Genomic DNA, 27,595 nt, shown 5'->3' with positions numbered 1-27,595 from the left:
AAACACACACAGCTGCTCAGAGGCACACAGAACCGTGTTCAGTGAATGCACAAGTAGAGTTTAGCTGCCTGATTCTGTTTTCCAATTTAATGCCGCACCTTGCTGGTTATAGCACAACAATGCGGGAATTATTCACAGTTTTGCATTTTTACCGGCTTTTTGCTTTTGCTTCACACTCGCAACATCAACACGATGCAAGTGATGGGATACACTTGAGCGAAACCTGGTCAATGCGGATCTGAGGTGTTGCGAAAGATCAGAACTGAGTATGATCACTCGTATTGATTTTAAAAAAAATCAGGTGATCTTGGTTGGTAAATACTCTCAGCCCAGTGGGCGCTGAGTTTCAACCTACCAGCAGCGAGGAACATCGAGACCAAATCATTTTTTCAAGTGCTGCTCTTTAAGCTGAAATGATGGATTTGTGTTGCCTGTGCAGTCGTTTATCTTCTCTGACATCCACTTGACTCGGACACATGAAGGATTGACCATCGGTGGCTTACGTTGAGTCAGACAGGACGGAAATTTGTTGCACACGTATCAAAAAATCCCCATATTGTTGCCTTATATTTTCAGCTTGTGTTGTCTCACCAGGGAAACATTATGGATGTTATTAGCTGAAACGGGAAAACATTAAAATCAAATGTCTGTGCTATTTCCCGCCGGTCGACCTTCTCCTTCATAGCCAACCTGCACCCCCGCCCATCGCCCCCCCGACACCACCACCACCACAGCTTCCTCCTGAGTGTGATCCTTCTCTCTCTCTCTGCCTCTATCTTTCCCTTTGTGTTTATTTATTCATTTGTTTGCTCTTGTACGTTACATTCTCACTCTTTACTTAGAGTGCTCTGACAGACCTGTCCACCCCTGCTGCACTCGCTGCTCCTAAATAAAGTGACAGCTAAGTGGCTGTAAAGTAAATAGAACCCCTGACATCACCTTTGCTCACATAATGGCTGTTGCTCGAGTCTGGTGTGTGTGTGTGTGTTAGGGAGGGAGGGAGAGAGAGAGAGAGAGAGAGAGAAATAGAGCTGCTCTGAGAGGAAAGTTGTGTTTGTGAGCACAAGATTCTTTGACAATGTTTTTTTTTTTTCTCCTTAGTGCACGTGGTCTTTCAGAGATCATCCTTTTATTTTCCAATTTCAAGGCTGTTTTTTAATTTCATTTCCTCCATCATTACTTGTGGCTCTAGTTTGACTTATCTTATGTACTGTAGAAATTCAGGACTTGCTTGGCCACTCATCGATCGTCAATATTATTGCATAAAGGCTCCTGATTTGACTCGGCCCACGAAAGCGTCTCTTTGCTTTACTCGCTAACCGTTTCATTTCTGGTTTCCATGAACCTCCGTAGCTCCGAGAATCCTTTGAGACCCCGACTCAACTCGTCTTTGTTTACTTGTCAAACTCATAATAAAGTTCTGTATTCATGGAGAATCTCCGGCATCAACAAACATGCTACGGCTTCAACAGCGCGCTCGTTCTGCGCTACTCTCACTGTCTGCTCACCTCCCTGAGCTCCAATGAGCACTCCCCCCCACCCCCCCGTGCCTTTTGAATTTTCATCAGCCGAGGATGTGCCCCTTACGACACAATGTGTGCATGATTGAAAACAGTGCATGATCCCCACCACTCCAAACAGCTTTAACTCAGGGGGATCTCTCTCTCTTCCCAGAGCTGGTACCCTGCACCTCCAATCAGCATCGGCTTCTTTCACTTCACTTTAAATCTTTAATAACCCAGCAATCTTTTTTTTTTTTTCCTCAACACCGGGGTAATAATGAAGGGAGGGGGCCTTGACATTCAAAAATATTGTGGGCGTGGAGGCGGGAAGACGGGCTGTCTTGCGGGAACTCATGGCAATCAGAGGGGGGAGGGGGGAGGAGGGAGAAGGGGGAGGAGCTCCATGCCATCTTGAGGCACATTTTTGGAGGAAAATTTCAGCGGGACGCCCGCTTTGATCACTATCATTTCCCCCAGCGTGTGCCATGTGAGCGTGCACGTGCGCCACGCTCGGAGCCGGCGCCCAGCCCATTTGTGTGTTTGTACAAATGTACTTTTTGTCCTCCCGAGTCTTAAAGCATCTGTCAAGGTGTTTATTGGCGCTCCAATTTCCAGACAAAGGGGTTTGTTTAAGGGACCCAGAGGACCCCCCCGCCCCCCTTTCCCCCTCCTCCCCCCCCCCCCCCCCACCAGCCCCCCAGCCCCCCCTCCCCCGCTCTTTGCTGTTTATGTCTAAGCAGGTGGCGTCAGTAGTGGCAGAGTCCACAGTGGGTGTTGGTGGGCTGTCTGGCGTAATGATAAGCTTCGACCGCAGGATCAGCGCAGGTGCACTTTTCAGACTCCCATGCAGTGTAATGGCACGGTTGGAGCAAAGTGAAGGGCGAAGACGCATTGGCGGAGGGTGAAGTCAACTGGAGGAGGTCTCTGATGGAAGTAAATAGGATGCATGCATGGCACACATTTTGTTTGCCATCTTTCTTAATTAGACTTTCCTATTTACTGAGGAGATAGAGACTCTTATCATTGTAGTGCTGAAGTCTGTCAAGGCTGTCATAGGACAAAGGTGGAGTTAGACACAGGAGAAGTTGCCTGTTTCTTACAGAGTCATACAGTTTGCACTCGCATCTACGGTCAATTTAGAGTTCCCATGCTGCCTCACATGGACAATGAGGAGGCCAAACCCACGCTGACACAGACAGAACATGCAACCTCCACACAGACAGGCCCCTGGTCCGGGCAACAAACCTGTGACCTTCTTGCTGTGACGTGACAGTGCTCGCCACTGTCTTATATTGAAGGCCACAGTTCAGCACAAATCTCACAGGTAAAAGTATAATACGGCACTGACAGCATTTAAAAGATGCCATAATTGCATTACAATATTTTAAACTCAGTGGCAAGTAATGTGCAAGGGATCAGGGAAACGCGTCTGGCTCAGCCCCGCCATAATTGCTGCTGCGGCTGCAGACCCACCCGAGGATTACCAGCTGATTTAGTCAAGACAGTCAGACAGGAAATCTGGAGCCGATTTCCCTCTAAACCTGCAGCGCATTTAGTGATTACAGTCTCTGTCAACAGTCAATAAGTCCTGTTAGTGCTCCAGGTCTGACAAAATTTAACCAAAGTTTTGGTCAGTGTTAAAATGACCCTCGATCTGACCAAATACAAATAATAACAGAAATGATTTGCCCACCATTGTGCCACATTGTCAGGCTTTGAAAGCACATGTGACATTTTTTGGAGGGTCCTGACCTCGGACAGATTACCTCAGTAATCTTGTTAAGTGTGACCTGCGCTGTTCTATGTGTGGGCAGCTTTATGACATCACAGTAATCCATCGCTTTGCGTGTAATGCAATCTAGTCGAAGGCTTTAGTCTGCTACAGGGCTTAGTCCAGACTAAGGCAGATTTTACTAATACTGTGTCCACTTGCCGCTGTTGATTGGAGATTTTATTCCTCTTTAGTAGGAGGTTCAATGATAAGGAGAACATTTTTCATCTATAAACTTGGTGGCAATTTGAAATAATGAGTTAACACGTGTTCTCATTAAGTCTCTTAATGCACATGAAGATAGGATATAGCAACAGAAAATGTAAAGAAACAGTATGATTCAAAATAAGTAATTGGCAGTAAAGTTAGTATTCTTGCTGAAGATGTTTTTTTGTTTTTTTTTAAAGTTAGAGGTAATTGGATTTCTTTTTATGGAAACCAATTTGTTGAAATGGCTATCTCTCTATTAACACACTGTTCTAATGCCACATCCCCAAGCATTACATTCATCTTTTCTTGATTCTTGATGATGGAACTACACTTTAGTTCATCAAATCTCTTAATGGATATATAGCACTTGTTTTTTTATTATTCTATTTTAAAACTAATTTTGAGAAACATGCTCTAAATGTGCTTGACATTTTATGGAAACACTATTTTAAACCCTCCAGAAGGAGAGACAGATCAGCAGGGGAAAACATTTCATCGCAACACCTGAGCTCATTCCTGGTGCTCAGAAAATGTTTTTGTTGTATTTGTTGGCTCCCTCACTGTCATTGTCATCTCCATCATTGTAGCGCTGGTTTCTCTCACAGAATATGGCTCCCCCCCCCCAAGTTATTCTAGTCATTTTCATTTATGTCTCTTCTGGTTCAGGAGAGGATGTCGGGTTGTTCTGGATTTAGAAATAAACTGTTTTGTGCATGTGCTCCTTGAGAGGAATGCTGGAGCCGCTGTGCAAAGCATAAATAGAAGAATAAAGAAGAATTTCAACAGAACTGTGCCTCGGGTTTGAGCAAATGAGATTCTGTTCAGCTGGTTTATGTGTTTTGTTTGCTATTTTTTTCCGTTGTCTTTATTCTGGAGAGTTGACCTAATGCACTCATTATTTTGCAATAACTGAAGAAAGACTGAGAGTGTAGAAACTGCTATCTTTGTATTTCTGCCTGCTGCCCTGTTAGGCAGCAGGCAGAAATAACATGCAGGCGTTCTTCACAGTGGAGACTGAAGGCTGGTTTCCAATAAGTGCAGTTTTCTGTCGAGAGATGTCGCATTTGAAGTTCATATATCCTACAAACAACTGTGCGCAAGATGACACAACAGCATGGCATATTCAGACAATTTGTCCAGTAATAATGGCACTTTTTTCTCAATCCAGCGGGTCTCTGTGTTCTTACCAGCCTTTGCAGTTTTATGAGAAACTTGATGGGGATGTACCGTCCACACAACCTGGAGGAAGTAGTCGGCAGCCAGTGTGATCCAGTCCTCTTATTGGAAATCATTGGTTTCCTAATCACAGTAAAGCATTGAGTTCATGTCAGGTCCGAGTCTGCTTAAAGAGCTGTTTACATAATGCACAAACCCACTGTAACCCCCTCCTCATTATTCCAACCGCCCCTCGTGTGATTGTGATCAGATTCCATTGTCGAGGCCCGCCGCCAACTTATTCCCTGGGTGCTTTGGCACTTGCACACAAACACTTTGGGCCTGTCAGTCTGGAGTTTGCCGCTGTAATGAGAAGTGACCCCCAACATAGACCCCCGTTGTCATGGACACATATTGTACACCACAGTTTGTTCCCCGCCCGTCTGTCCTCCTCTGGTGCCCCCTCTCTCATAAATGTAGGATTATGCAGCTGTCAGATTTCTTCATGTTGGAGACGACGCCCACACATTGTCTCTTGCTCTGTCTCTGTCTCTGTCTCTGTCTCTGTCTCTCTCTCTCTCTCCCTCTCACACACACACACACACACACACACACACACACACACACACACAGACGCATACACACCCTTTACTTCTCAGGTCTTATTTCACCTTCTCTCATCTCCCCACGCGGTTCTGCCAATGAGCCTCCAGGTCCAGTGGGAGAGAGAGAGAGAGAATGAGAGAGAGAGAGAGAGAGGGGGGGGGGGGGCTGCAGGAGGTCACAGTTGACTTTATTAAAACATGGGTGTCTATTAATCTGCAGTTGAAATCTTGGTGAGAAAGGGGCAGGGTGGAGAAGTGGAGTAGTGGGGGTCAGGGTGTAGGAGGTGGAATAATGTTGGCAGGGTGGAGGAGGGCGGAGGAGGGTGATCGTGTCGAGAGAAGAACTCAATGAAAAGACAACAGAATAAAGCATAAAGAGGAGGAATCACAAAAAGGAGAAATAAGGCCACATTTCATTATGCTCAGGTTACAGATATGCATTGTATGCAAATGTAATTACAGCCATGCATTCAGGTTGATTTGGCCTAACACGCAAATGCGCTTTTATTTTGCAGCCGTGGCTCTCATTCCTTTTGTGTGCGTAATTTCAGGATTCATTTGAGCAAATTAATTGTCGGCGTTTTGTTGTGTGGGGCTGCCTACAATTTAAAAGGCATGAAGACGTTTCCTAATTTGACTCCTCAGCCGGCCAAACATTCTCCTCTTCTGAAGCTAAACGAATTTGCCCGATTAAACACATTAGTTTGGAGTAACAAGGATGGGAATTGCAGAATGCTGTTTGGATCTCTTGTGTAGAGATGCTTCTCCAGAGCCGAGGGATTCCACTTTGGTTCTGATTTCTGATTGATGATACCAAGTACATGGTGTAATTTAAGACTTAGACTTTTAGGTCCTTTTTTTAACATTTTTAAATCTACAATATAGAATGAGCTATACAGGCCCATCAGTGCAGAGGTCTGTGGTGCCAACTGAAGAGCAGGCCCTCTGCTGTCTATCCGGCAAAGATCAGCAACAGACGGTGGGTGTCAGGACGTCCACTACTGGTTTTGACTGAGGGCAGGAAAGGCCCATCTGCTGTAATGGCTGTTTCATAATGAGTCTACTTAATAATCATTATGCTGCGCACGCAGCCACTATCGTTTCAGGATCCCGCCGGGATTGTACGGAAGGTTTCATTGAGAAAGAGTTGGATAGGAGACGAGGAAGACGGACTAGGAAGGGAAGAGAAGACTGAGGAGGAAACCGAACAGAGCAAAAAGCCATCATGAGAGCAGCTAGCAATTAAAATCAAATTTGTTCTCATGTTTTATTGGTGGATCCCTATTCTTCTAATCTTACACTGGGGCTCGATGTATGAAATTTCATTTGTAACATCTAATTTAAAGCTTTTCCAGTCTTTCTTGGATATCCCTAAAAATCAGAAACAAGGCGCCTCACAGCAAGAAGGTCACGGGTTCTAATCCCTGGACCTGGAACTTTCCAATAGGTAGTTTGCATGTTCTCCCTGTGTCTTCGTTGGTTCTCTCCAGGTTCTCCTCTCACAGTCCAAAGACATGAACATGGATCAAATTGGGAATCCCCAATCCCCAAGACAGCTCCATCACCCCCTGTTCCCTTTCATGCTGGAGTAATGGACGGACGCCACCGAAGGCTTTCCTTCGTTGACAACTTGTTCTTGACTTTGTTCCGGACTGGCTTTGTTGAGAGTAGTTTACTGAACCTCACAGCACTTTCCAGCTCACCTCAGGGCAATGTCATGCTGCTAATCTCTTCTCCGACACAAGGGGGAAGCTTCAAGCTGCTGCTTCCAGAGTGTCATCGGTCAAGTTAAAAGTGATGGACAGAAGATTCATCCAGTCACATTCCAGTTTTTTCCTCCCTCTCCAAATGTTTTCTGTTGAGTCTTTATCCGGTGGGGTGTGTAAGATGAATGGAATGGATTTAGGAACTATTCCATCTGGTGTGTGGGGTTAATGCTCTCCCCTTTTTTTAGTCATGGTGTGTGCGTGCAGCCCCACCACAGTATTCTTTTCAGATCAGTTGCCAGCTTTTGCCAAAATACTTCCATACATGGGCAGAACACTTTAACACTATGCCTGACTGCGATTACACGCACAGATTAATCAGATTACTTGCATTCTCCGATTAAAGGGTCGGATGGGAGAATTGTCCTTACTCCAAGTTTACGTGCCCAGGAGTTAATCAGATTATTGGCGAAAGTTTGCCTGGCTCCGTAACATTAGGTGGCGCTGTACTCTCATTTCAACTGGTGGGTATTACAGCATTGATGGATTTTTGTTGCGACTCCTTTAAATAAATCCCCATTCCTTGTCCCTACACCTACAGGAACATAAGAATATTACACTCCTGGAGCTGTTGGAGCATGAACCTCATTTCCCTGTCGCTCCGAAAGTCTTCTCTGCTTGTTCTCTCCTCTTCCAATCAGATTAAGGTGTTCACAAGTATTTTAAAACTCCAGTCATCACTGGAGTGAGGCGCAACTCTTCTTATTCTTCATATGATTATAAAGAATACGCGCAAACACACCAATAGAAGCCATGAACTGAAGTGTTAAGCTTGTGTTTATTTTAAGTTATCTGAGACGCCAAGAGGCCTTCACAATTTCAAATTGATTCTCCAGTCTAATTATTCTGTCTTTGTACTCCCATCATTGGTTCCTAATTCAATTCGGCGCCCCATCTTGCAAGTGCAGCTTTCATAGGCTTTCATCATACATCAGTGGGTGTGGATTTCAAGTAAATCTGGCACCCACACGGTAGTGGCCTGAACGGCCTGTACATTGGCATGTGTTTGAAGACACATACAGGAGGGGAAGAACAAGATGGGAAGGTTAAAGATGAAAAGTAGAGAGCGGTAAAGACAAGCAGGTAAAGGAAAGTGGAAAGAGGAAGAAAATGTAGAGCCTTGAATCAAAGGAAGGAACTGGAAAATGAAATGATGATATTACAGCATATTTTAGCAGATAATTTAATGAAACCAGCTCATAAGAATGCTAAAAAGCAACAAACCAAAGAAAAAGAGAACAGAGTTGTAAAAAGAAGAAGAAGAAGTAAGAAATCTCCCCTTTGTCCCAATTAGATTTACTGAAGCAGCAACACTCTGCAACTATACACCAAAAGGTAACAGTATGGCTGCATTACATGCCTGGGAGGGTAAACAGTAAAGATTCAAACCAGCAACAAACAGGCAAAACGTGCACACTCAAGTTGGAAAATGCCTTTATATGTGAAGAACAAGCATTTAACCTCTGAGTCTTCTTGGCCTCGTTTCGCCAGCAGCTTGCATTAATGACATTTTTCACATATCTGGTGTCGATGCTAAGCTAATGGCTGGGAGGAGTGAGAACATAGCAACCACACTCACATACGGCAGATTAAACCGTCTCCAGTGAGTTTGCGGCTTCGAGCAAGTCGCTGCGTTTCACAGTCGCAGGAATACATTAAGGAAGTTAAAAGCACTCGCAGAAATACATTAAGGAAGTTAAAAGCACTCGCTCCTATGAAGCCACTGGTCACTGCAAGGTTCCTGGCAACTTCTGAATTAATTCAAGAAAATAGGATTGCCTTCTGTAAATGTTAGCACAGATATGACACAGCAAAAGAGAAGAACCTTTCAATGAAGCTGAGTTTGTTGTCAACATGTTCAGCTGCGAGTGGCAGCTGCATGCGTCTTTTAGTTTGACACTTACAAAGACAATAACAAAGCGTTCATTACGAAACCTGACATAAACCCAATTGCACTTGATTTCCGCCTGTTTTAATATAACACAGACATTTCTGTAGAGGAAAACCCTTGAACTAAGTGCCTTTTATCTGCAGCAGCAGCAGCAGCACATAAAGAATCTTTTCAATTCTCAGGGAGGTCTTAGAGAAAGTTTCTGCAACTAGAATTATCAGTCAAAGCGTCAGTGACCTTTCATATAGAAACGTATTCAACCAGTGGGTTAATATTGGTGAAGTGCCGTAAAACAAAAGACACAGGTCTCAGTCGGGAGTCGTACAGTGCGACTCAGGTGTGGCCGTGTGGGAATCTATAATTAAAGCTCTTAGCCATGAACTCCTTGACAAAAGACGACAAATGGCCTGGCTGTTAGAATTTCAAGTGCTGTCTTGCTGTCTGTGCACCATTGCTGTTGTCGCAGGTGCTTGAAGCGCCGCAGGTTTCCTTTCCATACGTGAACCGGCGCTCCTTGTTTTTCCGCCCTGCCTACTCATTGCCATTGATTCTCCACTAATCCACTAACAACTGTTTACTGTAGCCGCAGCGCTACAGCCTTGAAATTGTGGCGGCCCACGCCTGGATGTGTTGCGCCGCACTCAGCACCATCTGTCTTCCCTTTAACACAGGAAGGCAGCCAGGGCAGCAGTTTTTCCTCGTTCCCATTGTGCTGGGGAAAAGTTGAACCCAGAGAAAAACTGCGCGCGCGGTCAATTATAATTTATATTGTGAGACTCGCAGGCTCGGCCGCGTTGAAATTGGTTCTTTGACTGGGTGATTGCATTCCTTGTGCCCCTGAGGACACCGGGTTACACACTCTGGCTTTTTTCTGACTTGAAATGCCAACAGACGGTAGAAGCAGAGGGTTATGTAATGGCCACGGACTCATGACAAACGATGCAGTCCTCACCGTGGAAGATAACATCTGGACTGACAGTTTCAGAGATCTTCTCCTAAGAAGACAAAAAAAAAAAGACAGTTCATTAGTCAGACCAGGAATTTTGATCATAGATATAACAGAACATGATTAAGTAGATCAAAGGGACACAATGTGCATATGAGTTGACCAGAAATGTTGAAGTTGTTTTCAGGCTCCCTTTTCTGAACTGAAGTTCAGACATAAAGACTTGGGCCTTATGTTGAGGAAGGTCCTTTAATTTAACCAACTCCTTGGTAACAAATACACAATACTGTTTCTTTTTTTTTCTAAATCACAGGAGGTTGTCAATAGAGATCAGCCTTCGCATCCTGAGATCCATGTGTCCACTTAGATTTCCAAACGAGCTGAGTTCCAGTTTCCCAGTGAATCCACTTCTTGCTGATGGAAACAGTGACTTAGTGTTGTATCAAAATGTAATTTTCTTTTCAGTGTTGCCATTTGTCGTTCATCACATGGATTTGCAAAGGCATTTGTTTGGTTCCATCACTTGTGTAAACACTGATGCCGCTGTGTGTGTGAAGCTGCTGCCCATGAGTCCTGCTTGGCTGACTTGGCCATCTGCAAAACACCCAGGAAACTCTGAATCTGAGTTCCAGCTGTGGGAGCAAAGAGCCACACACACAATCAAACCCAGACATACATCTTTGAACTGCAGGATATTTACAATTATTGCATAATGCATTTATAATGCACATTATTTTAAAGTTGTGCCCACTCGTATCTTCTTGTTGAACACAAAGGAGTTGGTTTTTTTTATTCATATTCACAATAATCTTTTATTTGTTTCATAATAACGATAAGCAGAAAATGTATAGTGCCAAAGGGTTCAAAGTAAGGGGTAGGCCAGAATAGTTACAGCTCAAATTATATATCCTTTTTAGTCTTTTGAACAAATGGAAAACATTGCATGCAATTGTTTCATTTTCCCTCAGTGTCTCTTAACTCTCTTTGATATTCTAGACTATTTACTAGGCGCTGTTAAGTGTATCAGTACTGAAAAAATAACAAGAGGAAATCAGGTTTTGTTCTGAATTGATAATACTCTAAAAGGTACAAACCAAACACAACTTCTTTGGAGACCTTGGACGGATTAAAAAGTTTCGCCACAAACTCAGAGGAGCACTGTGGTCAGGAAAAGTTGCTGGAAATCTCGACGTGCTGGATGCATATCAACTACAGCATGAGAGTATTGTTGCCTTTGTAATCAGATGTAACATTCGAATTTTGTTTGTTGTTGTTAATGAGCCACGGTTGTTGTTGCGAGGGACTCACTTGCCGTCCGTCCAGCACAACGGTCGTGACTGGCTGTTGCATTTGCTCGCAGTGCAAAAGCTCAGAAAAGTGACTTTGATCTGAAAAATAAAAGGGTTGCTTTTTTGGGCGGCGTGGAAGTTGCTTTCTCCGTTCCAAAACTGATCCTAGTCAAGAGTTCAAAAAAAAAAAAAAAAAAAAAAAAAAAAAACACATTAAAAAAAACATTTTTGTGCAAATAATTGGAAGGGGAAAATAAATTCTGGTGTGTGAAGGCCTGTGGGCAGGTATGTGGACTGGAGACTGTGTGACATCCTGCAGACCTTCACAGACCTGTAACCTGACTGAAAAGATTGTGCTTCAGGGAGATATATGCTGATCCCTTCCCTTTATCTTTTACCCATTATTGTACACCCTCCTCCCCAACACATACACACACACACACACACACACTAACAGACACACACGTTGTCTACTATGTGCCCTGCTGCTTCTATCCAGAGAGCAGGTGTTGCATTCACCGTAAAAAAAACAAAGTTACACCCTTGACTGTAGTTGCAAACACATTAGTCCCTGTTGTTCCGTCGTTACCAAACTCTTTTTGTTTATGAGCTGGTTTTCAATGGGAAAGATGCAGGCAGAGGCTCCGCGCCCCTTCTGCTGAGAACCTTGTTAAGGGGGAGTAAAAGATACGTGGCAAAGAGAGTTTCCACCTTTCGTGCCCAGTGGGGTCTCTCCCGTGCACCGTAACGTCTCTGGCTGCTGCTGCTCAGAGGCCCCATTACCTCATTATTCATCTGTCAGGATGGAGGCGGCGGTAGAGAAATGGACGAGGAGGTGTGGGGGTGGGGAGGTTGGAGGAGAGACGGAGCTGCGCTATCAACTCAAGGATGAAGGGTCAATACAAACAGATGGCGCAGGAGAGCCAGCGCTGATGCTTTGAGCAAACAATACCAGATTCCATTTCAGAGAGCAGAGAGGTCACTCTTACCTCCCACCTCTCGCCTGTCGCGACTGTCTCCTCCCCCTCTCCCACCCTCCCATCCACTTGGAAACACAGCGGCCTTGTGTGACCCGCGCCGACAGGACAGATAAATGCACGCCACTACCGGGCGAAATCGGTCGTTTGCTTGCAAATCAGCCTGATGAAACGATATAACTTTTTCCCCCCCGCTCAATCCCTCCGCTCTGCGCTGCGCTGCAAATCGTTCTGATGGCTGTTTGTTTAGTCAGGCATAAAGCTTTAACAATGCCGCGCCGCGTTTGTTCCCTCTCGTCTATTTGTGCTCGAAACTGGACCCGCAACAGCCATTCATCACCGGGCCTGACGGCTCCCAACCGCCTCGCCGCCATTTAAAAATAAATGAGATTTTTTTTTTCTTTAGTTTCTTTATCCGAATCAAACTTGTTTCCATCCAACCCTGCTCTAAATGACTGTTATTAATTGTGTTTTTGGAGAAAAAGAGGAGGGTTTTGAACGCCTTCCGGGTGAAGCTTGCGGCCCTGCTGGCACCCTGCGCTCTTGGAAATGGGAAATTCTAAAGGGAATGCACTCAAATAGCACTTGTCAGCACCTTCATGGTACTCCAAGGGGCTTTACCAAGCCTCTCATTCACCTACACACACACACCAGTGATCTTGCCCATGGACACTCGCAGTGACTAGATGCTGTCATACACTTAAATCCCAGAAAGCCTGGAGTTATAAATATTAGCAAGTTGAAATGTGCTTTATTGACGTAATGTAAAGCTGGATGTCTTCATTTTGATTGGGGGATTGGCTGTGTGGTTTCTGCTTTAGAAAAGGAACAGACTCTTATTCAAAGGGATTTTCTTCAGGCTTGGTGTACGGTAGCAGACGCATTCGGGATATTTATGACTGAAACAAAACCACAAAAATAGTGCACTTGTTGTTTTGTGTCTGTTTAGTATTACGTTGAGGGAGTGTGGAGACTTTGTGGATCCCCCCGACAGTAATGCTATCCACAGTGGATCTTTGAGCTAGTTTGTCAGGGCGCAAAAATAAATGGGATAATGAAGGGTTTGCACAAACAAAGAGGAAACTGAACCTGCATGAAAAACAAAGCAAATAGTTATTTATAACAAAGCAGCACTTTGACTAAAAACACAAAACCTGAGATCACATCTTTGAAACAGAAAACAGCAAGACTTTTTGGCTCGAACCGCCGGTCGCCGACTGAAGTAAAAACGAACACTGTAGTGCTTTCCCGCAGAGCATCACAATAAAATCATCACACAGAGAGACACTAATGAGAAGTTTCAATGCTAATACTACAGTTCAGCACTGCTAGTTCGGCAATGCTAGTGTACTGCTAGCATGGCAGGGGTCTTACCAAATCAGTGATGAGTCATCAGAGTTGGAGCCAAAATGCAGCACACAGCTGAAGTTGGCCAAGCTAAGCAGCTCAAACTATACAACCTGATGGCCGCACAACAGGTCCTGTTATGTTCATTCGGCTCTGTAGTTGTTTTTAACCTGGCTGAATGTCACCAGAACCAAGCATGCTAACCTGAGTATGGAGGAGTGAGCCAGGGCCTCCGCAGGTCTGTGTCAGCCTGCAGATCAGGTCTGGGTGTCTGCTAGTTCATGGTGGTTCAGTGTATGAATTGTCATAAGCGCTGACTCGCTCATTATATCCCTCTGGAACATCTCACCTTTACAGCCCTACATCGTGCGGCTCTTTTACAATATTCCCGCCACGCTGCAGAGTTGCAGTGATTCATCTGAGCTGTAAAACCAGAGGCAACACGAAAACAAACACGCAGACTAAATACCGTTTCTCCGGCTCTCATTTTCTCCTCGCTCCCCTGCGAGCTGCCTGTTACTGTCAGGCCTGCAGCTATTTGTCGGCCACCGTGACCGTCAACAGCGAGTAGTGCTGCGGCTGCATGGGACTTGGCCAAGCACAGGGGAGTCTTTCGCTGTGATGTCCGTAATGAGAAAACAGAGGAAAGACATTTAGACTGTCTGTTCTGAAAGGATGCACTCACATCAGCTCTTTTTCCACTAGACATGAGCTCCTGTGTGGTGCACCTCATGTCTCATTTCAGTCACGTTTCTTAGATTAGTCATGTTGTGAGTACATGCTGCTGATTGTGGATAATTCAGAGCTGATCTGAGATCATTCCTGTGTGCGTAGGTGTCATTTTGATGATCCTACTGCACTGTTGTCAATGAGCTCTTGCATCTGCACTTGCGACTGAATCCTTTACCTCTTCATCTTTGACCTGTCAGATGCGCCATTCAAAGTCTGATATGTAGCCATGTTTAGGTTAGATGGAAACTTAGCACTCCGTTTGCAGCCTCCTATAAACACTCAGTTCTACCTTGCAATTTACCGGATACACCGCTAGACTTTCCACGTTTAGAAAGTGACAAAATATCAAGATTAACCACTCGCCCAATCACGATGACCTCCTGTGCAGCATGTTTTAGTCCACATTTACTGATTAGGGCGGCGATTTCGCTGTATTTCTAAATGTTACAGTCAGAACCTTCCTTTAAACTGTTTCCACTCTGATCAGCCTTTATTGAGAGATCTCTGGATACACTGAGGATAAAGTTTATTCTGAAATTCCGAAATGCATACCAAACTCCTAGCTGTAATTTGTCCGAAGAGGTGGAGGATTAGTTCTGATGAGTATTCCTGTAAACCTGCGCCCCCAAACCGCCAACTATTCAGCCTCGGTATTTTGATGATTCACCAGACCTTCAACACACACTGACGCCGAGAAAGGAAGAAAGAAAAAAAAAAAAAGCGCTGTGTCTGTAGCTGGAAAAACCCGCGACCGAGCTCACGTCTCAATCGACGCGGGACTGTTTGACATGTCTTCCTGCCCGTCGAAGCTCATGTGTCTGCGATTTCCTCACCGCTTGCTGCGGTGGCTGCGAGGTATTTTCTGTGGCAGGGCCAAGCTGCTGGAGCGGAGTCAACGAGAGAGGACTGCGGCAGAAATAATAGTCCTATTAGTCATCCCGCTCTTGTGCTGTACAGTCATAAGGAGCTCTAGTTTTAAGATACATCACAGGGATTGGATGAGCCCTGAGGATTCCATTCACTCGCAGGTCACATCATATTTCCTCACAGGTACCAGGCTGTCAGTGGGAGGATAGTTTTTCTATTGAGGCAATGTTTTATTAAATGCTTGGTCAGTTCTGTTTTCATTGGTCCTTTATCCATCTCCCCGCGACTCATTCTCCTGTAAATGTCAACCTCCCTGTAATTGAAGCTCAGCGGCCTTCGGGTGATATTTTCTTTTGCGCTGCGTGTATTAATGCGCATATGGAGAAGGATGAATTGATGCCTTTCCCGTGGCAACCACTTCAATGAAAATGAAAAATATAATATGATTATATATTGAGGTGCTGTAAATCCAATCTGTTCATCATATTACAAATAGCCACAGTGGGTTAGTTTGGGTAAGAGGGAGTGAGAGGAGGTGAAGAGACCGTTTTATTTCATTAATTTCAGTATAAAATCAACCTCTTTAGGCAAAAACAGAGGAGATCCCTGAGTCTGTGCAGAATAATAGTGTGCACCTGACTTGAAAGCAGAAATAGAAGAGCATGCAGTTTGATGAGCTGACACTTGACACTTCTTTATTTGTCATCAACTGTTGATCACTGTATGCTGCTGGTATCTTTTTCATAAAAGGTAAAGCTCACATATTATGCAACTTCTATTCACCTTTTTTTCCACTGGCCAATCAACAAACTCTTCAGAAGTGGGATAAAGTTCATCTTCTGCATCTGAGGCTCCGGCCAGTTCTGGAAAGCCCTTGGTGGCGTCACAAAGGGAACTCATACCAACCTGCCAAGTCTTAGTTCAGTTCTTTGTGATCATCTAGTAGCTGGACTTAAACAAGGGGCTGCTGTGCCCTGGAGACATTTTGGATAATTAATAAAAACAGGTTGTCCAACTGGACTCAGAGAGGAAAAATTAAATGGGCATGGTATAAAAAAAAAAAATCAAAGATCACTACCTTTGTTCTCTGCAATTTGTTTTTTGTACGTTTAATTCTGAATCTGTTTTTTGAGTACGAGATGTTCAGCTGCACATAGCAATTTATTCTAAGATTTTTTTTTTTGCAAATTCAATGCTTTTTTCCTCACTTATATCATTTATAAAGCAAGATTTCCATCAATTATAAATCAAATAGAACATTTCTCCAATTAATACAAATAAAGTTGAAATAAAGTTGAAATATTTGGAACCACAAAGCAAAAGCATATTAAACCGCACCACCTTTTAATTAATCTATTCAGTATTTCTGTTGAGAAATAAATAGCAGCGATTTCTGTGGATTGGATTGCATTTTAATTTTGCAAAAATACACACTGAACATTCCTTTTCACTTAAAAACTGGGTGGAAAAGAAAAGGCAGGAATGAGGTGAAGAAATCAAATAAAAAAGAAAGTGCCAGAGTTAACAAAACAGCCCTGCTAAACAGAAAGAGAAGATATATTTCAAGAGATGTACTGAATAAAAAGAGAGACACCACTGGAAAGACAGATGAAGTGATTTATCAGCCTCTGCTCATTCTGCAGTGCGGTAACTGCCACATAAAATGCTGTACTGCACTTACTGCCGAGAAACCCCCCTTATAAAAATCAAACCCACCTCATGTCAAATTTCCCCAAACAATATCATGCAGCCAATTAAATACTCCATATCTGTCCAAATCAATTATCTCCGCCAGGCAAGTGCCTTGCACCACTGTTACGGAATCAGTGAGCTAATGGTTTTCTGTCCCACACAGGTGATATCAAGCCACTCGGCTGCAATTAAGATCATTATCCACCCTCATGTGTTTTTGTTGAAGCCTGTCTCACGTCTGTCTCCCCTTTCCTTTTCAAACTACCAGGTTCAGTTGTGATTTAATTTGCAGCTAGCAATGTGCCGTCCACTTTCAACCTCGTTATAATGCATCAAGTGACAAAAAAAATAAATAATAATAAGCTGTTGCTGAGAATCATGTGGTCATTTTCAAGCTGAGCACGCCTCATTGCACTGATAATTGGCTCTGTCATTAAAAACATTAAGTGATACCTCAATTAGCTGAAATATATAATCCAACTGCCGAAGACCTTGTTGACCGTCCCCTTACTGCAGCAGCAGCAGCATCATAGCACGGAAGGGAAAGAGCACTCATATGAAGTGCTGACAGAACACCAGGCTCACTACTGTCTGTTTGGCTGCCAGTTTAAGAACATCAGCAGTATCACAATGTGCACTCGCTTTGCACTGTGAATGACAAATGATCATGTATAAACAATGCAAATGTGGACAGTTCAGTGCAGCCTCCTCAACAGGCAGCATTCATAGGGATCTTTTCCTCTTCAACCTCTTTTTTTTTTTTTTTTTTTTTTTAAATCTAATCAAACTTAAAGCCTTTGTCGTCATTGTAAAAGTTTAATGTGACTGTTGGAGTGCTACAGATTGACCAAGTGCCAAATGGTCAATGAAAGTAAAAAGTGAGACAGTATATAATCAGAGGTCAGTCATAAAGATCTGAGATTTTCTAAAGAAAAAAATGGATTGTGTTGATATTGGTTCATTTATAAGTGTTGGATAGCACTTAGTAGCTGTGCAAAAAAAATGACTGAGTAGCCTGACGGTGCTAAAGCTTTGGCCTTGTATTGAGTGTCATTCTGGAAATACTGACAATAATGTAAGAGACTATAAGAGCCCCAGCCTCTGTGTTTTCCCCCCAATAAATCTGCAGACTATATCAGACATGTGGTACATGACACAGGTGTTTGGCAGAGAGCCACGGATCTTTTCACTGATCCAGTGTTTGCAAGGTCACAAACAGCAGCTGCTGTTGCATCATTTCAGCCAATTTGGCTCATTTTTAGCACAGCAAGCTCAATTTTTGCATGTTATGAATGTGTTTTCAGCTCGAGGACATTTTCAGCACTGGTCACCATGCTAGTTTCTGACATAGTCTGCAGTCTGAAGCTTCACACAAGATTTCATCTCGATTATCAACAAGCTCCGATCTGAAAGGAGAGCAGAGTTGCATATTTCTGTCAGTTAAAGAGTTTAGTCAGTTAGTTTGAAATAGGTGGTGGCATTAGAATACACTTTTCTCTGTCTGTAGCATGTGTGTGTGTGTGCGTGTGCACGTGTGTGCTCTTTCCAGGAGCTGGCTGGTGTACGCTGGTCAGAGCGCTGCTCTCTGTCACCGCTGATAAGTGGTAATTGAATTTTGCCAGGTGGAGCTGACGGCACAGGGCCGGGACACCAGTGTGTGTATCATGAGAGGGTCTCTGAAGTGTGCGTGGGTGAGTGTGTCAGTCAGGAGCAGCATGGAGGTCCGCACATAGGAAGCTGCTTGTTCACTCGCCGTCTCCCTTCACTGTTTTGTTTTTTTCCCCCCCTAATTAATCTTCTGTTCTTCAATTTACTGATATTATTTGTTATCTCCGAGGAAGTAAATTAAGGCAGTAATTAATATTTGCTTGATGGTCCAAAATGAGTTTGTGAAAGGTGTATTATTTCCCACTTTAGAATCACCAGCTGTTCAGTGTTTATTTCCCGTTAATGCTCATTCTTTTTTTTTCAACTGTTTGTTTTCTTCTCCACTAACACACACTTATCATCTAGTCGGTGTGCACCGACCAATTCCACAGCTTTGGCTTCTTGATAATTTTTTTTGTTTTTTTGTTTGTTATAGGGCAAGGCTCCATCGCATGCAAAATTTTGGTTATTCAAGTATTTTGCATATAATGGGGATTAATGACAGAAAAAGAATCATTAATTCGTTCATTCATCTTCTATACACGCTTATTCCTATTCAGGGTCACGGGGGTCTGCTGGAGCCTATCCCAGCTGCCTTAGGGCGAAGGCAGGATGACACCCTGGACAAGTCGCCAGTTCATTGCAGGGCGAAAAAGAATCAAAGTTGCCAAAAGAAAACAACAATTGCCAAAATATGTTTCCATCTACATTTTTTATGTCAATACTTGTTTTATATTTTATATTATCATTTGATTAAAATACTTGAGAGACTAGAAAATGTTTTTTAGTTTCTTCAAGACTTTTGTTTCATCAAAAAAAATTGAGAAAACCAAAACTAAAAGTATTTTTGATTCCATCTCAAACTATATTCTGGACCGACTTGTCCTGTCTCAATCAATCAGGCATTCAACTCGAGCTGCGCTGATATACACGTGACAGACCATGCGTGCTTTGTGTGTTTTTCTCATCACTCATACGCTAACCATCAGCAGGGAGTGATCAGGTTGGAGCTTTGACGCCAAACAAGTAACATCCATTTGCATTTATGTGAGTTGACTGACTGACTGAACTGTAAGAAATGCACAGGCGAGGAGGTGGTGAGAGTTTTGGTTCAAGGGAAACAGGCTATCATCTGCTTTTTACCTTCACTGATGGAGCAAAGTCAATATCATTTGTATTCATGTTCAATCAAACCATGAAATCTAATGATGCTGTGGTGTTTTCTTAGTCTTCCGAGAAGCCCAGTTGAGTAGGTGGTCTATCATTGCTGCAAAGGCTGTGTTTGTCTTCAGGCACAAAAAGGTGGATGACCTACGTGTTAGATTTTTTTGAAAGGATCCCAGAGAATAGAATGAGTCTTACGAGCATCATGAGAGTCGGGGGGCGACATCCATCCACGGTTGTCTCTATTCGCCGCTTCATGGAGTAATTTTAACATTCTAATAATTATTCCAGTTCATATTGAAAGGCCCTCGTGGTTAACACTTAAAAGTGAATCAATCCTGTCCAATGTCTGCCCTTCAAATATAACCGCAGACACCATAAACTTTGAATTGAATGAACAAATTAACTTCTCACTTTCCATCTCATCTCAGCCCCTCCAGTTTCCAGCAATGTTCCGCAGTAAAAAACCAGAGAGAGTAATTATTATTTCTTGTTCTAGTCCTTTGGCTGGTTTGGCTTCTACAATTATTTGCTGTGTCATTTGAATTAAATGGGAGTGAATTATCCACTGCGTGGTGCAGTGCTATTGAGTCAGCCCAGTGGATTTAAAAGAAGATTCTAAAATAATCTCAATGGCGAGCATGATATCACAAAAATGTGATGGTTGAGAGAGACATTGCACTTTCCTTTTTTAAATTTCCAATTCAGTTTTTTTTATTGTTAGGTATGAGATAAGCAATGCTGTATGGTTTAGAGACAGTTACACTGAGGAGGCAGAGCTGGAGGCAGCGAAGATTAAAATGTTGAGCTTCTCTCTGGAAGAGAGCGTGATGTAGAGGATCAAGAATGAGGACATCAGAGGGACAGAACATGTTAGTTGTTTTGAAGTTAGAGAGAGAGAGAGGGAGAGAGAGGGGCCAGGCTGAGATGGCTCGGACAAGTTCAGAGGAGGGACAGAGAACATAATGATGGAAGGAGGTTGGAAGTGCCAGGCAGAATCGTACAGAGTGAAGAGGAGATTTATCCATGTAGTGAAAGACGTCATGAAGTTAGTTTGTGTAAGAGAAGAGGCTGCAGAGGATAGCTAGATGGAGGTTGATTGTTGGTTGTGGCCACCATTGAAGGTAACTGCTTTGAGGAAAAGTTGTGCCATTCCAAGATTTTAGGACAGTGACCAGGATGTTAATGCACCCTGTGTTTTGTTTTGTTTTGTTTTGTTTTGTTTTGTTCTTTTTCTCCGTCCAGCTAAACAGATTCTGGCTAAGCTTGGAAGTGAATCCTACACTTCAACCAATAACCAATCTGTGTGTAAAAGGGGGTGATACTTGGTGGTCAAAGTGTCATTAGTTTTGCCATTATTGATGTTTCTCTTTTGTTTGGTGGTGAGAAATTACATCAGATTCAGAAAACTGAAAAAGAGGCTAATTTTGTTTGAAATTCACAAAAAAATTTCCTACTCACAAAAATGATGGACACACACTCAGCCTCTGGACAGGAAGTCACTTTTTCGACTTGTGGCTACATGTAGAAGAATTGTTCTGGGTGTCCTCTCCTCCTCCGTCTCCACTCCTCTTCCTCACACAGCTGAGAAATGTAATTTAAATTAGAAAAAAAAGACAGAGAGTTGCGCTTTCTGGGGTTTGAACATTGTCTCCATCCTCTAGTACAGAGCTATCAAATCATCCACAGCTAGACAGGGATACAGCTAGAGGATACATGATGGAGACAGAGATCTGTAAGTGGGAAAGTGGTGAGAAAAGACAGGGGCTGGCTCAGCCAATTAGAGAGTTGGAGCAGGAAACTGATGGAGGGATCTGTTTTCAGACTTTTGCAGGATAGAAAGTTGTACATTTCCGCTTGTCTTTTATTTGTCCTCTGGTTTGTTTCATTTTCTTTCCTAATAGTTGATATATGTGAACCCTGTGTCCTGTCTGTCAGATTCCTTTGTGATGCCGGGCAGATTTGTTCTCCAACGGCAGTTATAGTTGCTTTGAGAAACAGATAAATGACAATTAGTTTCCGGTTGACTGCACAAATCCATATGATGAGTCAAAACGCAAAGAAACTTTTTTTTATTTTTTTTGTAATAAGAAAATGTTCTTTGTAATAAATTAGGTGGTTAACCAGTCAGCATTATGACACAGCACTCAGTGTCTGATATTACTCATTAGTAACCAAAGTGGCATGGAATATGGGAAGCACATTTTTTGCACTGTTTTCTCAGAGAGGAATGAAATCTCTGAGGGGAGCAGGGATTGGATTAAAAAGTTCTACATTAAGACAGAGACACAGCTCAACACTGAGCTGGTTATGGGGATGATGCAACTGAAATGTCGAACAGCCCTGGAGAGATTTTCTAATCCACATCACGATTTTGGAGTTTCAAGAAAGAAAAGCAATTTCCAGGTATTTTAAGTAATTTTCCCCAGGGATTTATAAAGTGTTCTGATTCTGATTCTGAAATATGATTCCACCCAATGGACGCTTGCGGTGGCCAACTACTGGGCTTCCACTGGGTAAAATTCTTTCCATTTATGATGGTTGTGTGGATTCGAATCAGAACAAGCCACAGCAGTAAATAACATCATGACTAGCAGGAATGGATGAGGCGTCAGTGTTACTGAACTATTCCTTCATGTTGACAGAACAAGAGTAACTGATAACTGATAACGGATTTGATCCATGCAGTATCTGTAAAACCCTGCACCATAATGACAGCGTCAGACCTTGAAATCATCACTTTCTGCTTTGGGACAGAATCCCAAATGTGTTTGCTTCCAGTGATGCAAAACCCTCTGTTTGGCATTGCGAGCCTTCATTTGCATCTGGTTTTAAAGCTACAAGTTTAAAGAGCAATTGCACTTCAGAGCGGCCGACAGCCGGACGTGGAGTTTGCTGTAGGGGAAGAGACGCGCCGACGGAACAGAGTGTATCCGATGTCAGTCATTATCACCATCGCTCTGGGGGGCTTCACAGAGAGGGAGAGACCCACAGATGACAGCTGAATCTGGAGCGGACAGTGATGTCAAACACACAGTGGCAAAGATGGGTATTAAGACACAAAAACGACGGTAGCAGGAAGTGATGTCACAAAGGGATACATGACATGCATTCGGCATCAGAGGTGTTGCTGGAATCTCCCAGCTTCTTGGGTGAAACAAGGTAATTTAGTGTTATCAATTAGACTAATGTGCGTTCTGGAATTCCACACAGGAAGGCCCCAGGCTCAGCAATTGAACCCACAACCTTGTGATGTGACAGTGATAACCACTGTACCATGTGAAATAGATATTTAAACTTCAGATTTTTGAATACTTAAAAAAAACATTCCAGTTGTGTCTTTTTCACACGGCTGAGTGTTCCTCTGTCTCTAAGTCGCTGTCCTTGTTCACAGACACTTCTCACTCCAGCGGTCATATCTAAAAGTGGTCCTCTCTCTCTCTCCCTTACCTTCTATCGCTCTACCTCTCCTCTGAACTACAGCCAAGAAGTGGTGTTTTTTTTTTTTTTTCCTTTTGCCCGTCACCTCCGCTGTCGTACAAGCGCGGCTTGAAGCTAATATGTATAATGCACGAGGCCGCTAATGCACTTGAGCTGCAGCCAAGGTGGGAAGAAGAGCCCCTCTCAGACCTCTCACCTCTCCATCTTCCACACCTCGCAAGGCAGCGTGTCGCCCGTGTTCGCGCATCATTTCTCGCCTTGTCTTTCATGGAGGTGCAGGTTTGAGGCAATGGCGCAGAACAGCCTCTGTGCACGATGTGCAAGTGTTTGTTAAATTATGGCGGCAGCAAATGGTGGAAACATCGGTTGTTTTCGGTGTGAACGAGTCGGCTTCCTCCGGGGATGTTCTGTGTCGGCAAGTTGTGCTAAAGTAAGTTGAACCACTAAATATGAGTTCAAAAACCTTTGTCTTTGCTGTGTTCGTTGCATGCCTGTGGTTATTGCCCATGGCTTTACATATATTTAAATTTATAATTTAAATAGCTTCAAATCGTTATCATTTGAAAATGAAAGCAGATACTTTTCATTCGTTTTTTTTGTTTTGTTTTTTTGCTTTTTCAAACAACATGTTATAATCTAAAGTGGCCCTCCAAAGAAAAGCTGCATTTTTCAGTTCTTTTTGTGTTACTGGCATGCCAGCTAACACGGCAAATATGAACATTTTTCAACTACAAAGCACTTGACCAAACAACCCTTGTTTGTTGTTGAAAGCAGCTTAATTAAAACAGGAATTGGTCGCAATAGGGCCCCTTTCAACATGTTTATCCACCAAGAGTCGCTAATAAATGATGTTTGGACAACAGCTGCTCAAGAAGGAGTCCTGTGCAGGTGTAACATCTACAATAAGTTAGATCATAATGTATTTAAGCTACATGTTGTGCAAAAAATGTCTTCTGCTTGTCTTCACCGATTACATTTCAATCAAACAATCTGATGAAATACAGAATCCATTCGCATTCGCATTGTCCCGTGAGCTCCCATGATGCTCTGCTCTCTGGGGCCTTTTCCCCCAGCAGAGCACAGCTCAATGATCCGCCGTCACATGGGACCGCCCCATCTCCCCAAAGAAACCAGAGCGCAAGCAATTTACATATGTAATTGAGTGGAAAGCAATTGTGCTGGGAGCCCCTCGGTAAAAGTGCATGTGTGTGTTTTTGTGCATAAACACACAGATGTCTGCAAGAAAAAACAAAGTTAATTATGATTTATTGTGACATTCAACAAAGTCTGTCTAAGCCTGTATATATGTGTCTTCTTTTTTCCAAAACTCTTATAATCATAACGCATGAAAATTCTACACTAACATTTGTTTTTCAGCCTTCTCGGTTCCAGATTTTCTTTATTTTTAATTGAATAGCTTATGTTCTTTGTGATAAACCCATAGAAGAATGACAGCTTCCTCTAAAATTCTCCCCAGTGGTTTTCAGCCTCACAGCTTATTATAGTGAGCGTGTTGAGGCTTTTCTTTCCGCATTGCAGTACATTTTAAGAACTCATCATCTGCTCTTGAAAGGTAACTGGTGAACTTATCAAGGCATCCTGAGGCACCAGCACTGCCCAGCATTGCTTGGAACTTTCAAACAGGGTTTTCATAACCCAGGACAGTCGGCGCAGACTGATGGACCACTTCTACTCTGGAATAAACTGACGGGAGGTGTTGAGGTTAAGGGGATGCTTTGTCCAAAAATGATATTCCAGCCATGGACCACTTACCACAGTGAAAAAACATTTACTGACCAAAAGCGTCTGTGGTATGTTTCTCTGAACAGCAACGCTTACAACATGTTTTTAGGCTAAATATCAGGTTGCAGCTTCCTGGACAGTTGATGTAAAGAGTGAGAATTCCGCACTCCCCAAAAGTTACAGAGTGCCGGCTACCTCAGTGGGAGATCGGGAGATCTGCTTGCGAGAAGATATTTCAAAGGATAAGCTACATGAGGAATAAGAAAATGTGAGAGCATTTCGATACTGTGCTGCAGTCTCAATATTCTCCTGGTAGCACAACACTCCTGTATAGAAGGCAACTGTGGCTATTGCGGTTGAAAACCACAATCGGGGAGAAAAACAGTGTCAAAGAAGTTCCAAGTCAGACTGAACTGCTTTCTCTCCCACTTATTTAGTTTTTATTGTTATTTATTATTATTGATATGCCTCCGAAAGCCTGGAGGGTATCATGGACATGATGATCTTGACCTGCAATGTTCAACATTCTGCGGTCATTGCGTAAGTTGCAGGTAGAAGGCAGCACAATCACTCAGTAGGTGGCAGCGGTGGTCTTTACAGGCTCCCTGAATGCATCTCCTGGATGATTCAGTGCCCGCAAGAACATTTGTTTTTCTGCACCCTGTGTGAGTCATGCACAGGCTTCCTCCGCCCCCCAGAGCTGAGGAGCGGCCATCGGCTGAAGAACCTCCTTAGTTCCTCTGAGTCTTGACATGCAATGCAAAGACAACATCCACAGTATCTCATCTCCTTCCGGTCCTGGAAGACTTTAATGCTGCTACCGCACGACACCCGTCGTCCGTAAGCTACTCTAAGCTTCTAAGTAGATTGTGTTGTTTTATAATAGATTGTTGGACTGATAAGCTGCGATGCGTGTCAACACTCATCTCCGGCCCCCCTTCAGATCGACTTTGATTGAGAGATTTCCACCATGGCGCCTCATGGTGATTAAAGCCCAAGACAGATTACTGAAGAAGTTTTGTCTTAATGCACAGCACCGTCGCGGTCCCGCAGAGGAGACGCAGGAAGTTGAGGGTCAGCTCTTATCTACCCGAGCACAAAAACAGCTCTGTGCTGGAGTTATTACTCAGAGGAAATGGTCTGGCAGGGGGAATGAATCCAAGTCTTTAGAGTGCGGACGATCCGCTGCTTCAGGAGAGGAACTTGTGCAGCGGCTCCCCTGAATTCCATCACTTGTGTGATTTCAGTGAGGCTCGGCAACTCGAAGGACATGATACAGCTTGACAAGAGTGCCACTTGTTGGCAGCCTGTGTCATTGCGCCAGGAGGCTGCTGTGAAAAGCTTTTATCCCCCCCCCCCTTTTTCCCCTAAACATTTCTCTTCCTGACCTTTGACTGTTCAACAAATGACACAACAAAGCAGTTATTCGTATTTTAAGACTCAAAGGGTTTTAAATAGTATTTATTTATTTATTTTTTTAATTTCTTTCTGACATTTTTCAAAGACAAATCCATCTTCATGGATTTTAAGATAACATGATTTGGACTCTGAGCCTCGCTAATGAGTCAGTGTGCTTATTGACAGAAGTTGTAGAAAGTTGATGCTGTACATGGTAAAGTAAAAGACATCCATAATGTAGACATCTCTGATTCATTTATTTCAATATCTTCAGAGTGTTTGTTTGCTCCAAATGTTAACCAGCTAACGAACACATGCGCATACAGAGAGAGGGAGAGAGAGAGAGAGAGAGAGAGAGAGAGAGAGAGAGAGAGAGAGAGAGAGAGACTAATTCTTCTCCTATTTCCAACTTCTGACCACACTCCATTTTCTGTGTGTGTGTGTGTGTGTGTGTGTGTGTGTGTGTGTGTGTGTCTCCTGGGGATGGCCATCTGTCAGAGCAAAACTAGGTTAAACTGAGTGATGTCCGTTAAATAGAGACATATTGGCAGGGTGGGGCTGTACTGACTGATGGCCCTGCCCCACGGAGACGTCCACAGTCTGCAGTGACACATGGGAGTGAGGATTTCCAGTGTAGAAGGCCCAGATGAAGCTACTCAGGCATGTAAGCAAACACCCAGTGGGCCCCCCCACCGCCCTTACCTGGAATAACTCCATTTTATTTCAAACTGTTTAGGAGATAAAACTTTACAGAGTGCTGTGGAAGAAAAAGTTTGCATGCACACAGAAGAAACAATTAAATGCTGAGCTTCTCTCAGCTTTGTTCATTGTCATCCCTGTAGATCTTCCTGTCGCACCCAGGCAAACGGTACGCTTTTAATGAGTGCTGTGCTGCTCAGGAAGCCGTCAGCATTTGCAGAACGCAAAATGCCAGGTCCCAGAATGCAGCCTTGATGAGAACCCTGAAGGGAGTTTCAAAATGAACACATTTTGTTGTTGTTGTTGGTGGTGTTGTATTTAAATAGTCATATTCATCCGAGCAGAACTTAAAAAGAAAAAAAAACAAAAAAACTATGAGTACATTTTATGGGATTAAAGAGAAAGAAACCAAACAAGCATGTATGGACAAAACCAGTTTGTGAGGAAATGAAAAGAATGTGGAGTTTTGTGAGGGGAGTGAATCGCACCCAGTGCCAGTACAATGGCTGCCTATTTTGCCCAACAAAAAAAAAAATCTAACTTCCACTGTGTCCAAAATACTTAGTGGTCCAGTTTGTCTGAAACACTCTCTCTGGCATTTCAGCACGTTAGCTACCATAACTCTGGTAAATTGTACTGCACACATACTTGCAACATGAAAGTGTCCCCTGGCGAGGAGGCTGCAGGGGCTGGCCAAAAACATTCTGAATACAAAACTGTCACCATTTGCTCCATGATGAAATGTGTTCTGTC

General features: G+C 43.3%; 1 protein-coding gene across 1 annotated transcript in view; it reads left to right on the top strand.

Moving 5' to 3' along the window:
• Positions 1 to 27,595, top strand: part of sorcs2 (sortilin-related VPS10 domain containing receptor 2) — a 219,128-nt gene that overhangs the window by 150,524 nt on the left and 41,009 nt on the right. The gene's annotated exons all lie outside the window — the stretch shown is intronic.

The sequence above is a fragment of the Nelusetta ayraudi genome, unplaced genomic scaffold (genome assembly GCF_046127955.1).
Source record: "Nelusetta ayraudi isolate G7.1 ecotype Tasmania unplaced genomic scaffold, CSIRO-AGI_Nayr_v1 ptg000042l, whole genome shotgun sequence".
Lineage (NCBI taxonomy): Eukaryota > Metazoa > Chordata > Actinopteri > Tetraodontiformes > Monacanthidae > Nelusetta > Nelusetta ayraudi.
Note: the sequence above shows the minus strand (reverse complement) of the source record. Positions and strands in the feature narration are given on the sequence as shown.